The following is a 13,359-nucleotide window of genomic DNA, read 5'->3' on the forward strand; positions in this document are numbered from 1 at the left end:
GAATGGAGAGATTCAGATTCAGAAGACCATGTTACTTACATTTTTGCCATTTTTCCTCTATTCCTAATGGAACGATTCTGAAGTTTTTAGAGTCAGGGTTGTGTAGGCTAAATTCTCGGAGAGCTCATCCCTGCAGTGCGCTCATTGAGAATTCTTGCCTCTCAGTTGAAATATTGTGAAATGGGATGAAATACAAAGAGTACGTGCTGAAGTGTTTCACATTTTAGGTATAATGAAGCCCATATCCCGAGAAAGAATTACATGTGTTGTGAAGCTTTTATTTTCAGTGCTGTGATAGCCTCAATTTCTATGTCTGGAATTGTATTTGGTTCTTGTATTATCTTAAATTTGCTCTCTCCACAATAAAATTAAATATTTATGTATAACATATATATTGTATGTATATATAGACACACATATATTGCTAGTATATAACGAAGTAAATGATAGGGTGTATGTATTTGATTATATATTACCATATATCTAGTAGGGATCTGCGGAAAACTGTTATCTTATGAACATCTAACATTTCTTTCAACTGAAATATGTGTACACAATTAACTTACATACCTAACCTGGAACATGACTTTTTATTCTCATTTAAAAAACCAGTTATTCTGATGGCCCTAATGAAGACTAAATTATAATCATAGCATTTATAAAATATAAAATTGATACTTCAAAATATGAAATTGAATTTTTTTTAACTATAAAAACTAACATGGAAGATTGAAGTCCTGTGGTAAAACATCCTGGGGCTAATGGTGAGCAGTCTTAACCGGGTAAGCAAATGAGTAGCTAAATGTCCTCTCCTAATTTACCAATTCTCACCTCCTTCTGAACCTCTAAGAAACATCCTTGCAGGGTCAGAGTTAATATTCATTATTTTTCTTGGCTGTAGCAGAGAAAGCTAGTGATCTCCAGTATCTGCTCTCCTTATCTTTTAGAGATAGAACCCTCAGGTTTTGCTGGGCAGGTTCATTCTCCTGATTCTCTTTCAGCTACGTGTGGCTGTGTGACTAGGTTCTGACTAACAGGAGAAACGAGGTGGTCGCTATGAGTCATGTCTTCCCTTGCTTTCCCCCTTTCTGCCAGCTGGGGTGAAGACGTGAAGGTGGGAGCTAGAGAAGTCATCTTAGACAAAGGTGGAAGCTTTATTTTGAGGATAGGATGTCTCTGGAAGAAGCCCGGGTCCCTGACACTGTGGGGCTTCCATGTCGGTGTTGGCCTGACTATACTCAGCTCATTGTATGACAGGAAGATGGACTCTTTTGTTTAAGCCACAAGCATTTTGACTTTTCTTCTATCCTAACCCTTACAGTGGCTTTTTTGGTCAGTCTTCCTAATCAGAACACTAAACTCATGGCGTGTTTGCCCTGCAGTGGAATTGGCTCTGGAAGGCCACATTGGAGGAACAGAGGCGACATTGCCCAAATCACAAACACTATCTTCTCTCCCATCTTTTCTCACAAATTGTGTTGCAGTGGTTGAGATGAAGGGCTTTGTTGTAAGATACACCTAGGGTTTGAGCCCTGAATCTTCCTTAACGTCTTTTTTTGGGGGGGTTGAGATAATTGGGTGTGGCAGAGATGGTTAGTGTGTTAGTCAAGGTTCTCCAGGAAAATAGAACCATGGGATATAGATAGATAGACAAGAGGAGATTTATTGTAGGAATTGCCATGTCATGAGGAGACACAGAGGGGAGAATCTGAACTTCAGACATGAGGACAAAGGGAAGAAAGAGGTCATTGTGTAAATGCTGGTCTCTGCCCAGGTGGAGGGATAGTGATTCCCGTGATGTAGGGAGGATGTAGGGTGAGCTCCCCGAGAACAGCTTGTCCATGCTGCCAGCTTCATACAGCCGCACATGCCAGAGAGTGCAATCCGGAGTGAGGCTTCAGTTATTGGGTGAAAGCTAAGGAACACAACAAAGACAAGGCCTGAATAGAAGGTGAACCCACCCGACCGCTGTGGTGAGGCCTGGGAGTAACCACCTGCAGGGGCAGGACTTTTCTCATACACTTGTTTCAAATCTACTTCCTGCAGAGACTCAAGCTGTCAAGGAACTGGACACGTTAAACACAGAGATGCCTCCTCCCCACCTCCCAGAAATGCCTCCTCTTGGCATCACTGTTCCCCTTGGTCTCCATCCCACCTTCATAAGCACTGGTGTCCTATTTCTGTCCACACCTGACACACACTCATTCAGTTGTTTCTTCCTTCCGTTGCTGTTTTCCACCAGACCTGTGAGGATTCTTCTGAGTTCTCTGGCTGTCAGCTCCACTTACATTAGAATGAGTTAAGAGAGACCATGAAATAGAGAGAAGGGAATTTTGAAATAACATGGACATTAAGGGAATTAAGTAACCTGGGTAGGGTTATGAATTTCACACACCTTGGGCTTGACTTATGTCCCCTAGGAAAGCAGTCATGTATCAACACGATCTGAAGCTACTGGGGAAATGTCTGAAAACTATTGTGCTCGGAGGTTTGAGCATATCTGAGCTTCTAACAGAGGGGTTTCTCTGTACCTTCTGTCTGACTCTGAAGAAGTACAAGTGAGATTAGAGATATTGACCCAGCATTCCAAAAGTTTGACCGGATTGCATGTGGTCTACAGAATAGCAAGTCTCATTTGCCCAGAGAGTTCTTATAACTTGACTGATACACATCTATGTCCTCTTTGTTTCAACATTTTATTGCTCACTAAATCTTGGATCAAGCGTCTTACGTGTGCAGGCTTGTTTGTGTGAGTCACTGAGGAAATGAGAGTAGATTCTTCCGCTCATTAGCATGGTCAGTGCAGACCAGAGCAAGCACTTCCGGCGTATGGACTCTTGTTATTATATGCATGGCTTACTCCTGACCCAACATCCCCCCAGCCGCACCCCTGCCACCAATACATTATACATGCCCCGGGTCAAGGGAAGATCTTTCTGTATCTCTGTGTACCTCATAGTACCCAGTACACTTGCAACAGAACCTCCCTTTACATTGTATTTTCCGAAGATGGCTGCACCAACGCATTCCATCCCACGTGCTCTGCTCTCAATGTGATGTTGACCCTCCTCCCATTGAGAAGTAGGGTCTTGTTCCCTCCCCTTGAGTCTGAGCATCCCTGTGACTACAAACAAAGTGACATTATGTGACTCCTGGGGCTGTTAGAACACAGCTTGCAACCAATCCTCTCTAGACGCTTGCTCTTGAAACCCAGCTACCCTATTGGGAGGAAGCTTAAGGCACAGGGAGAGGCCACAGCGAAGTGCTCCCACCGACAGCCCCCACTGGGCGAGTTGAGGTCCCAGTTCTGAGCCGGCATCAACCTTCAGACATGCAAATAAATGAGACTTTCATTGATTCCAATTGATTCTCATTCCTGAAACCACTGTAGTTAGTGCCTGTGAAACAGAGACTGCCTGCTGAACTCTGCTCAAATGGCAGATTCGTGGACTAAATAATTGGTTTAAGACAACATTTTGAGGTGGTTGGTAATGATCAACAGATACCCCAAATAATACCTATTATTTCCTCACCTCTGGGTATGACCTCATGATCACATTTTCTCTCCCAACCAGGAATCTAGGCTTCTTAGGGTCTGGAGTTTTTCAATCGAAACTTCCAGAAATTTCTTTCATGCCACACTAAATTTCAGATTAAGTTCCTCGCTGCTGCCTACACATGCTCTCAGATTTCCCACCTTCGTATGCTTGGTCATCCTATTTCTTTGTCACACATGCTTATTCTTATTTGTGCTCACCCAAGTTTTACTCATTTTCAAGACTGATTCAGATCCCATGAAGGATTTCCAGATTCTTCCAGGCAAAAGAAATGTCTCCTTCTTCTGAACTCCCATAGCATTAGAGACAGATTTCTCTTTTTGCTTTTATCACCTTTTGCCTTATGTTACAGTTACTTGTTTACAGAAGTTTCTTCACTTCTATTTTGTCCTGTTTGTCTTTAAATCCATTCATGTGTACAAAAATACTATGGAATGTTTACTTCTTGCCATACAATGTGCAAAACACAGGTTATAAAGGAGCAGACAAAGGAAGACACGGTCCTATCCTGTTTGGACTTTTAGTCAAGTGAGGGAAAAAAATAAATTCTTGACTGTTATTCTCTTTTAGGGGTATTAACTAAGTCATTCACACTGAGGACAGACATGATACCCCATTTCCCTTGCAGTCCTGGAGGGCAACATGGAAAAACTGAAGATCTGGTTTGAATGCCATCAGCCCACTACTCTCTGTGAATATGCAGCAGAGTCTTTAACTCTTTCTGTGATCAAGTGGAGATACTTTCATCTGCTGCATAATATTTTTGCTATTTTTATTTTTATTTTTAATTTATTTATTGTCAGAGAGAGAGAACAAGCAGGCAGAGTCGCAGGCAGAGGCAGAGAGAGAAGCAGGCTCCCTGCTGGACAAGGAGCCCGAAGCGGAACTCGATCCCAGGACCCTGGAATCATGACCTGAGCCGAAGGCAGAGGCTTAACTGACTGAGTCACCCAGACGTCCCTCTTTTTGCTATTTTTAATAAGAAATCTCATATAAGGTCCACCTTTGTGCTGAGCACATAACTGATTCATACATCCCTTTGTTCCCAGCTTCTCTTGGTTAGTACGCAGCCCAGCTTTCTGGCTTACACTCAAGTAATGAGGCTGACCAGCTGACATCAGTTATATGAACCTTGTTCTTTTGTACATAAATCTTTTCACTTGTAGGGTGCTGAATTTTTTCAGGCAACTTTTGGTGCCACTGGGAGAGAAAGGAAGAAAGACCTCACTCTTTGTCACATGGCTGACTTCTTACTCATTATGCAAACTTCAGCCCAAGTGGCCCATCCTTAGGAAAACTGTGACTATCACTAATTCAAATCTCCTCTGGTTTTAGGCTTTGCAGCACCCTCTTTTTCTCTACAATATTTGTCACAACTGCAATCAATTAATTTTTTTCTTTAAATAGCACTTCTGTTAGACTGTAAGCTCAGTAAAGGCAGGGACCAGCTCTGTGTCATGATCACCAGCACTAAATAAAGTGTCTGCTGTACAGAAAGGGTTCAAAAAAATATTTATGCAATTAATGAACTGGGGAAGGCTTTGCAGTGGTAGCTGGAACCCCAGAAGAGAAGTAAGCTCAACAACTGTCAACAATTTTTCTTTATCCAATCACCACCCCCACTCCTGTTGGAGACCATTCTCCTTGAGCGTTTTTTGTGATCTGTCCTCAGAAGATTCTGAAGTCAGAGGGTAGAACCTCCCTTTAACAGACTCAAAGAAAAAATGACCAGTTCCGTTTTGCCAGCTAACAATTTTTTTTTTTTTTCTGAACACCACCTCTGGATTTTTTCTGATGACCTATGGAAGGTATAAGACATGAACTTCTTAAAGCCTGATGGTGCAGTCAAACCAGCAAGCTGCTTCCAGCTGAGTCCGTAATAGCAACCCCAACAAGGTAGCTGACAATTTGAGAGAGTTATAGCTGGACTGACGATGGTCCCTGAGACAGTCGTGCTGTGGGACCATAGCCTTCCAGACACATCAAACCCCAAGATCTTTAGAAGTTGAGCAGCTCACCGAATTTTAACTTAAAAAAAAAAAAAATAGGTAACAGCTGTCCTGCCCTGCCCTGGGCAGATAACAGGCCATTCTCCTAAGACTCTTTAAAATAGCCTTTTCTATTCTCTGCTCATAGCAAAAAAGGGTTGCAGTAAAATATCTTCCTCCTCAAAGTATGAGGCCAGATATAGCAGTGTAACAGATAAAAGTAAATCTCGGAATCTTTTTTGTGAATATTAACATTCATTATTTCTATAGCAATATGAGACTCTAGTCCGCATCTGATCTGGCCAAATAAACACTACATTCATCACTGAAACTGCAGTTCATGGTTCCAAAGCTGCTTCCTGGCTCATAAATGGTGCCTGCCAAAGCTTCACAGTGTAAGGTTAAATTCAGTCAGAATCAACCCTTCTCCTGACCTAAGACCCTTAGTACCAGGAAGATTTATTAGAAGATTAGACCATAATTTTAGTTCAGGTTACTCAGCTTGCATAAATTCTAACATACCTTTTATATTTTAACATGGTGGAAGAGACTGTCCTTACACAGAGTTGGAGAGGTCTGCTGGGGCTGATAGAAGAGAGAGAATTAAAAAGAACCAGTACTTACAGGCTTACTTACAGGCTGACTTTTATATATCTGAAGATACTGTATGGAAATTGAATAGAGTCTATTCCTGTTTTGCTCTTGTATTTTTTGTGTGCTAGATCCTGAAAAAATTCATTCAACTCTGCTTCTTTTTTGTTGGAGATGTATAACTGCTATTAACATAAAACAGGGAGGGAAAGCAAGGCTAATGCATCTCATTTTCCCAGAAAAATTTTCTTCTCAGGTGTAAAAGGCTTTCTCTTCATCTTGCATGCAGAAATATTCCTTGCCATTCTCTGTGAAGTTTCCCTGCCTAATGAGATCTGAGTATTGCACCAACTGGTAGAAACATTTCTTAGCTCTTAGGTCTTATTCTGCAAATGAATACTATTTTTGCTTTCAATAGTCCCTGCTTAGTGAAATACCATATACTGTTGATACTGAAATTTTCATCATAAACTTTTTCATTTAACAGACACTTAATGAACACTGCAGTAGGTATTGTGGGCATAAAAAATCCAGTGAAGGGAGGACAAAATTGAGGGACCATAAATACCCCCCTGAATAAACTAGAAATATAGACAATACAAACCAAACAACGGTTTAAAGACACTGGACACCAGGCAATAAAGGAGAGTGATCCCTAGGGATAGGAAACAGGTAAGATGAGACTTATAATTGCTTGTCTTAATGCCTTGAAAGATTTTCCGGGATAAAGCCCAGGTACAAGGAAATCAGAAGGAATCTGAAAGACTCCCTGTGTTGGGAAAACAAAGCTGAAAGTTCAGAAAGGCCAAAGTGGTTAGAATTCATAGGATTGTGTATTAGAGTTTAGAAAACACTGGAGATCTATGGTGGGGGGGGTGCCCTTTGAATATTCAGCAGAATACTTATCTGTCTATACATGAACAGAAACAATCTATGACCCGGGAAAGAGCAACCTGAAAGAAATAAGATGAACTGTATGCAGTGGTGACATAGGGCTAGGACCAAGACCTATTATCACAGCTGTACTGGAAAGCCTTATGACTCACAGAGTACAGCTTAGAATATACACAGAGGGTCTTGTCTTAAGAGTGGGAAACAATGGCTCATACCAGGACTAATTAAGGTCCAGTGTAATAAATCTGAAGAGAAGACCTGAAAGGATCAAATTTTTTTTTTTTTTTTAGGTAACTTAACTGCATCCCAGAATGAAGCTCAAGAATATTTGTAGGTACACAAAAATATAATCATACAACAAGGTAAAATTCAGTGTTTGACATCCAATATAGTATTTCCAGATACACAAAGAAGTAGGAAAATAGGACTGTCAGTGACAGCACTCAGTCAAGTGAAATTGATCCAGCAGTGACACAGAGGTTAAAATTTGCAGCCAAAGACATTAAAACATAAGGAATAAATATGTCATATATTTGAAGGTTAAGGAAAGGAAAGGGGGAGTATAAAACCTAAATCAAACTTTTGTGGATGACAAGTACAATGTGGGAGACAAAAAAATTGCACTGGATAGGATTAACTATAGATTAGACACTGCAGATGAAAATATTAGTGAACTTGAAGATGTAGCAACAGAAATGATCCAAAATAGAACACACACAAAAAAAATTTTTTTAAATCAAACAGTGCATTGTGGCCTATAGAACAACTTCTTATGACCTAACATATGGTAAATTAGATTCCAAATGAGAAAAGAAAAGTGGGGGATACAGAAAATTTAAAAAAAAAAATAGCTAAAACTTTTCCAGACTTGTTAAAAATTGTGAGTCCACATATCCAAAATGTTCAGCAATTCCAAGCACAGGAAACAAGAAGAAAAAACCTACACCAAAATACTTCAATTTCAATGAAATTGCTAAAAATTAGGGATAGAGAAAAAAATCTTAAAAGGCGGCCAGAGGAAAAAAGACATCATATAGTAAGGAAAAAAGGTTAGGATGCCAGCACATAAAGCATGTAAGAATATCCCATTTCTCCTGGGAAACAATAAAACCAGGAGAGAGTGGTACATCTTGAAAGTCCTGAGGAAAAAAATGAACTGAAGAATCTTATAAAGACAAAAAAGAATTCTGTAACCACCAAAATATCATTTAGAAGTGAAAGTGAAATAAAGACTTTTCCAGACAAATGAAAGTGGAAATAATTTTTTCACCAACAAGGAATACTAAAGAACATCCTTTAGGCAGAAGGAAAATTATACCAAATGGAAATAAAAATCTATATAAAGAAATGAAGAGCACTGGGAATAATAACTACAAGGATAAATATATAGCCTGCTTAATTTTTGTTATCTCCTTAAAAAGATAATGGAGTCTTTACAGAAAAATAATATTGAACAAAGTACAGATTTATAATATGCATAAAAATTAAATGTGTCACATTAATAGCACATAGCCTGGGAGGAAGAAATTAAAAGTATAATTACTTTAAGACTTTTGTACTATAATGAAAGTGGTTCATTTTCACTTGATCACACTTGGATAAGTTAAAGCTGTATACTATAAATACTAAGAAATTAGAAAAATAAGTTCCAGTTAACATAAATAGAAAAAAAGAAAATAATAAGAGTAAAAGGAAATCATTGAAATAGAAAACAAACATATACTATACACATAAAGAAAAAATAGTTCTAACTTTCATGTTCAGAGATTAATTTTTGAAATCAACTGAAAAAAAGTTACTTTCCCATTGAAATACCTTGGTACATTTTTGAAAATCAATTGACCATGTGTTTGTTGCTCTGTAACTGGACTCTCTAATCTGTCCTGTTGATGTGTTTGTCTAACCTTATGCAAATATTGCATAAAAATATACATTCTTAATCACAGTAGCTTTATATTAAGTTTGAAATTAGTTATTATAGATTCTCCTGCTCTATTCTTTTTCAAGATTGTTTTGACTGCTCTACCTCCTTCATTTTTCCAAGTCACTTTTAGAATTAGGTTGTAAATTTCTTAAAAAAATACCTTCTGAGGTTTATTGTAATTATTTCAAATCGATAGATCAATATGAAGAATTGACAGATTAACATTATTTTGTCTTCCAATCAATGAATGTGATATATTTCACCACTTCTTTAGAACTTTCAAAAATACCTAAATATTTAGAACTTCTCAGCAATGCTCTATAAGTTTCAGTGTGGATATCTTTCATACCTTCTGTTAAATTGATTTTTAAGTATTTTTATTTTGATGATACTGTAAGGATAATTGCTTTTTCCTTAAGTTTCATTTTCCAGTTACTATCTGAATTATAGATAAAATTAATTTTGAGATATAATAATCCTGAATCCTGCTAATTTAGAATTCAGGTGCTTTGGGTGGAAAGCTGTTTTATGCTATATACAATAATGCACCCTTTCATATGTGCCAGAACTGTCCTGAAATATTTTCTGATGGAAATTTGAAGACTGAGTTATTGATTAGGGTCACTTCGCCTGGCTTGCTTCTTCTACCCACTTAATTCTGAGTTAGCATCATAGCATTATGTTCAATAGCATTATAATCTCATGATATATGTAACTTACTTTTAAAAATCATATAAGTAGAATTTTGGACTAAACCATGAAGACTAGATACCAGGCCATGATGTTAGTGGTCTTTTTTCTTTTCTTTTTAGGATTTTATTTCTTTATCTGATAGAGAGATAGAACAAGTAGGCAGAGCAGCAGGCAGAAGCAGGTTCTCTGCTCAGCAGGGAGCCTGACACAGGGCTCCATCCCAGGGCTCTGGGATTATGACCTCAGCCGTAGGCAGCCACTTTCACTGACTGAGCCACCCGGGCTCCCCTATTTTATTTTCTAATAGAGCTATAATTCTAGTTTAAGTTTATTCCTGTTATTTTATTCTACCTCTTTGATGATTTTATACATCTCACTTACATTTTTGGATAAATATACTGCAGTATAGCAGTAGGAGTATTGAGTGTTGAGGCTCTAACTGAATCAGATCCTTTGTGTAGTTAGTGATTCTAGTGATCTTTTGGATAGAAAACAAGTGTTCCCTAGATAACACACAGGTAGAAGGCCTGATCTCTTGCGCCTCCTTGATAAGTGCTCTGAGATGACTAACAGGGATGAGGTCAAAGAATAAGGAGGCTTTCTGTCTGCTGTTCCAGATACAGGTGTTCATGTCAGTGGCTGCTCCCAGAATGTGGCAGTCCCAACTGTTCTGTGTAGAGTCAGCTTCTTGATGTTCTAATAGCATCCTTGAGGCATCTTGCCTCGAACGTCCTCTGTGTCAGCAGTTGGACAGCTCCAGATTACTGTCAGGCTCAACCCCAGCACCACCCTGAGAGGCCATTTCTTTTTTATTTTTTAAAGGTTTTATTTATTTGACAGAGAGAGATCACAAGTAGGCAGAGAAGCAAACAGAGAGAGAGAGAGAGGAGGAAGCAGGCTCCCTGCCGAGTAGCGAGCCCAATGCGGGACTCGATCCCAGAACCCTGAGATCATGACCTGAGTGGAAGGCAGAGGCTTAACCCACTGAGCAACCCAGGTGCCCCCAGAGAGGCCATTTCATAACCAGGCACATACCAGTCCCTCTGGAATGGGACTTTCAAACCTCGTTTTTCTTTTCGAGGGAAATCTACAATAAGAAATAAACACTGTGCCTCATTAAACACATGCATGCCGATATAAAATCAAAGCATCACAAAATATACCTACAAAATACAGTCCCCACAAAGTACAATAATGTACTTTGTATTCCATTTAATTCTTAAAGAAGAATCACAGTCACCTGAATTGATTTCATGACTTATAATGGTGCACACGTAGCTCTCTGAGAAACATGGCTCTAGAAGGGGCAACTATGTGGAGACGTCATTTTGAATAAAAGAATTTAAGAATTTAAATAAATGTCAGGTTTAGAGTAATGAAAGCTTTCCAACCCTTTGAATATGAGGATTCCATATATTTATATATGAGCCCTAATCAGGGATTTTTATAATGGAAAATAACGCAGTTGAAAATGACATGCTAATGATTTCTGCACCACCGCCTGGCATCTCGGTAGAATTTTGTTTACTTCAGCGTACGTCTTTCTATAATCACACAACCCACAATTATTTACTTATTACATTAATACACAAAAGAACATGTCTGGATCTTTTTTAGCTTACTAGAGCATATGTTCTACTTTTTCATTTTTTTAATCATTTTTTTAATTTATTTTCAGCATAACAGTATTCATTGTTTTTGTACCACACCCAGTGCCCCATGCAATCTGTGCCCTCTCTAATACCCACCACCTGGTTCCCCCAACCTCCCACCCCCCACCTCTTCAAACCCTTCAGATTGTTTTTTCAGAGTCCATAGTCTCTCATGGTTCACCTCCCCTTCCAATTTCCCCCAACTCCCTTCTCCTCTCTAACTCCCCATGTCCTCTATGCTATTTGTTATGCTCCACAAATAAGTGAAACCATATGATAATTGACTCTCTCTGCTTGACTTATTTCACTCAGCATAATCTCTTCCAGTCCCGTCCATGTGGCTACAAAAGTTGGGTATTCATCCTTTCTGGTAGAGGCATAATACTCCATAGTGTATATGGACCACATCTTCTTATCCATTCGTCCGTTGAAGGGCATCTTGGTTCTTTCCACAGTTTGGCGACCGTGGCCATTGCTGCTATAAACATTGGGGTACAGATGGCCCTTCTTTTCACTCCATCTGTATCTTTGGGGTAAATACCCAGTAGTGCAATTGCAGGGTCATAGGGAAGTTCTCTTTTTAATTTCTTGAGGAATCTCCACACTGTTCTCCAAAGAGGCTGCACCAACTTGCATTCCCACCAACAGCGTAAGAGGTTTCCCCTTTCTCCACATCCCCTCCAACACATGTTGTTTCCTGTCTTGCTAATTTTGGCCATTCTAACTGGTGTAAGGTGATATCTCCATGTGGTTTTAATTTGAATCTCCCTGATGGCTAGTGATGATGAACATTTTTTCATGTGTCTGATAGCCATTTGTATGTCTTCTTTGGAGAAGTGTCTGTTCATATCTTCTGCCCATTTTTTGAGGAACTACAGAACACTCATGAAAGAAATTGAAGAAGACACAAAAAGATGGAAGACCATTCCATACTCTTGGATGGGAAGAATAAACATTGTTAAAATGTCTATACTGCCTAGAGCAGTCTATACTTTTAATGCCATTCCAATCAAAATTCCACCGGTATTCTTCAAAGAGCTGGAGCAAATAATCCAAAAATTTGTATAGAATCAGAGAGACCCCGAATCGCTAGGGAAATGTTGAAAAACAAAAATAAAACTGGGGGCATCACGTTACCTGATTTCAATCTTTACTACAAAGCTGTGATCACCAAGACAGCATGGTACTGGCATAAAAAGAGACATAGACCAGTGGAACAGAGTAGAAAGCTCAGATATGGACCCTCAACTCTATGGTCAGTTAATCTTCAACAAAACAGGAAAAAATATACAGTGGAAAAAAGACAGTCTCTTCAATAAATGGTGCTGGGAAAACTGGGCAACTATATGTAGAAGAATGAAACTCAACCATTCTCTTACACCGTACACAAAGAAAAACTCAAAATGGATAAAAGACCTCAACGTGAGACAGGAATCCATCAGAATCCTAGAGGAGAACATAGGCAGTTATCTCTTCGATATCAGCCACAGCAACTTCTTTCAAGATAGTCTCCAAAGGCAAAGGAAACAAAAGACAAAATAAACTTTTGGGACTTCATCAAAATCAAAAGCTTCTGCACAGCAAAGGAAACAGTGAAGAAAACAAAGAGGCAACCCACGGAATGGGAGAAGATATTTGCAAATGACAGTACAGACAAAAGATTGATATCCAGGATCTATAAAGAACTTCTCAAACTCAACACACACAAAACAGATAATCGTATTATACTTTATCATTTTTTATCTTGTGAGAAAAATTCACATTGATTTAGATTTTTGGAATTGCAAGCATCTGGAGTTAGACGCATGGGGGTACGTGCATGTGCATGCGTGCGCGTGCACGCGTGCACACACACACACACACACACACACACACACCAGCTTTGTTCTCTGTCTCCAGCTACCACCAATTCAGCTCCCCAGTCTGATGTACTATTTCTACTTCTTACCCAAGGGTTAGGTCTGGGGTCAGAGCATGATGCCAGAATCCCACGTGGAGAAAACTACCCATGAAAATGTTTTTGGAAAGGCAACTTGTGTCGTTCAGCAAGTCCACCCTGG

This window comes from Lontra canadensis, unplaced genomic scaffold (genome assembly GCF_010015895.1).
Source record: "Lontra canadensis isolate GAN:19392208 unplaced genomic scaffold, GSC_riverotter_1.0 scaffold104, whole genome shotgun sequence".
NCBI lineage: Eukaryota > Metazoa > Chordata > Mammalia > Carnivora > Mustelidae > Lontra > Lontra canadensis.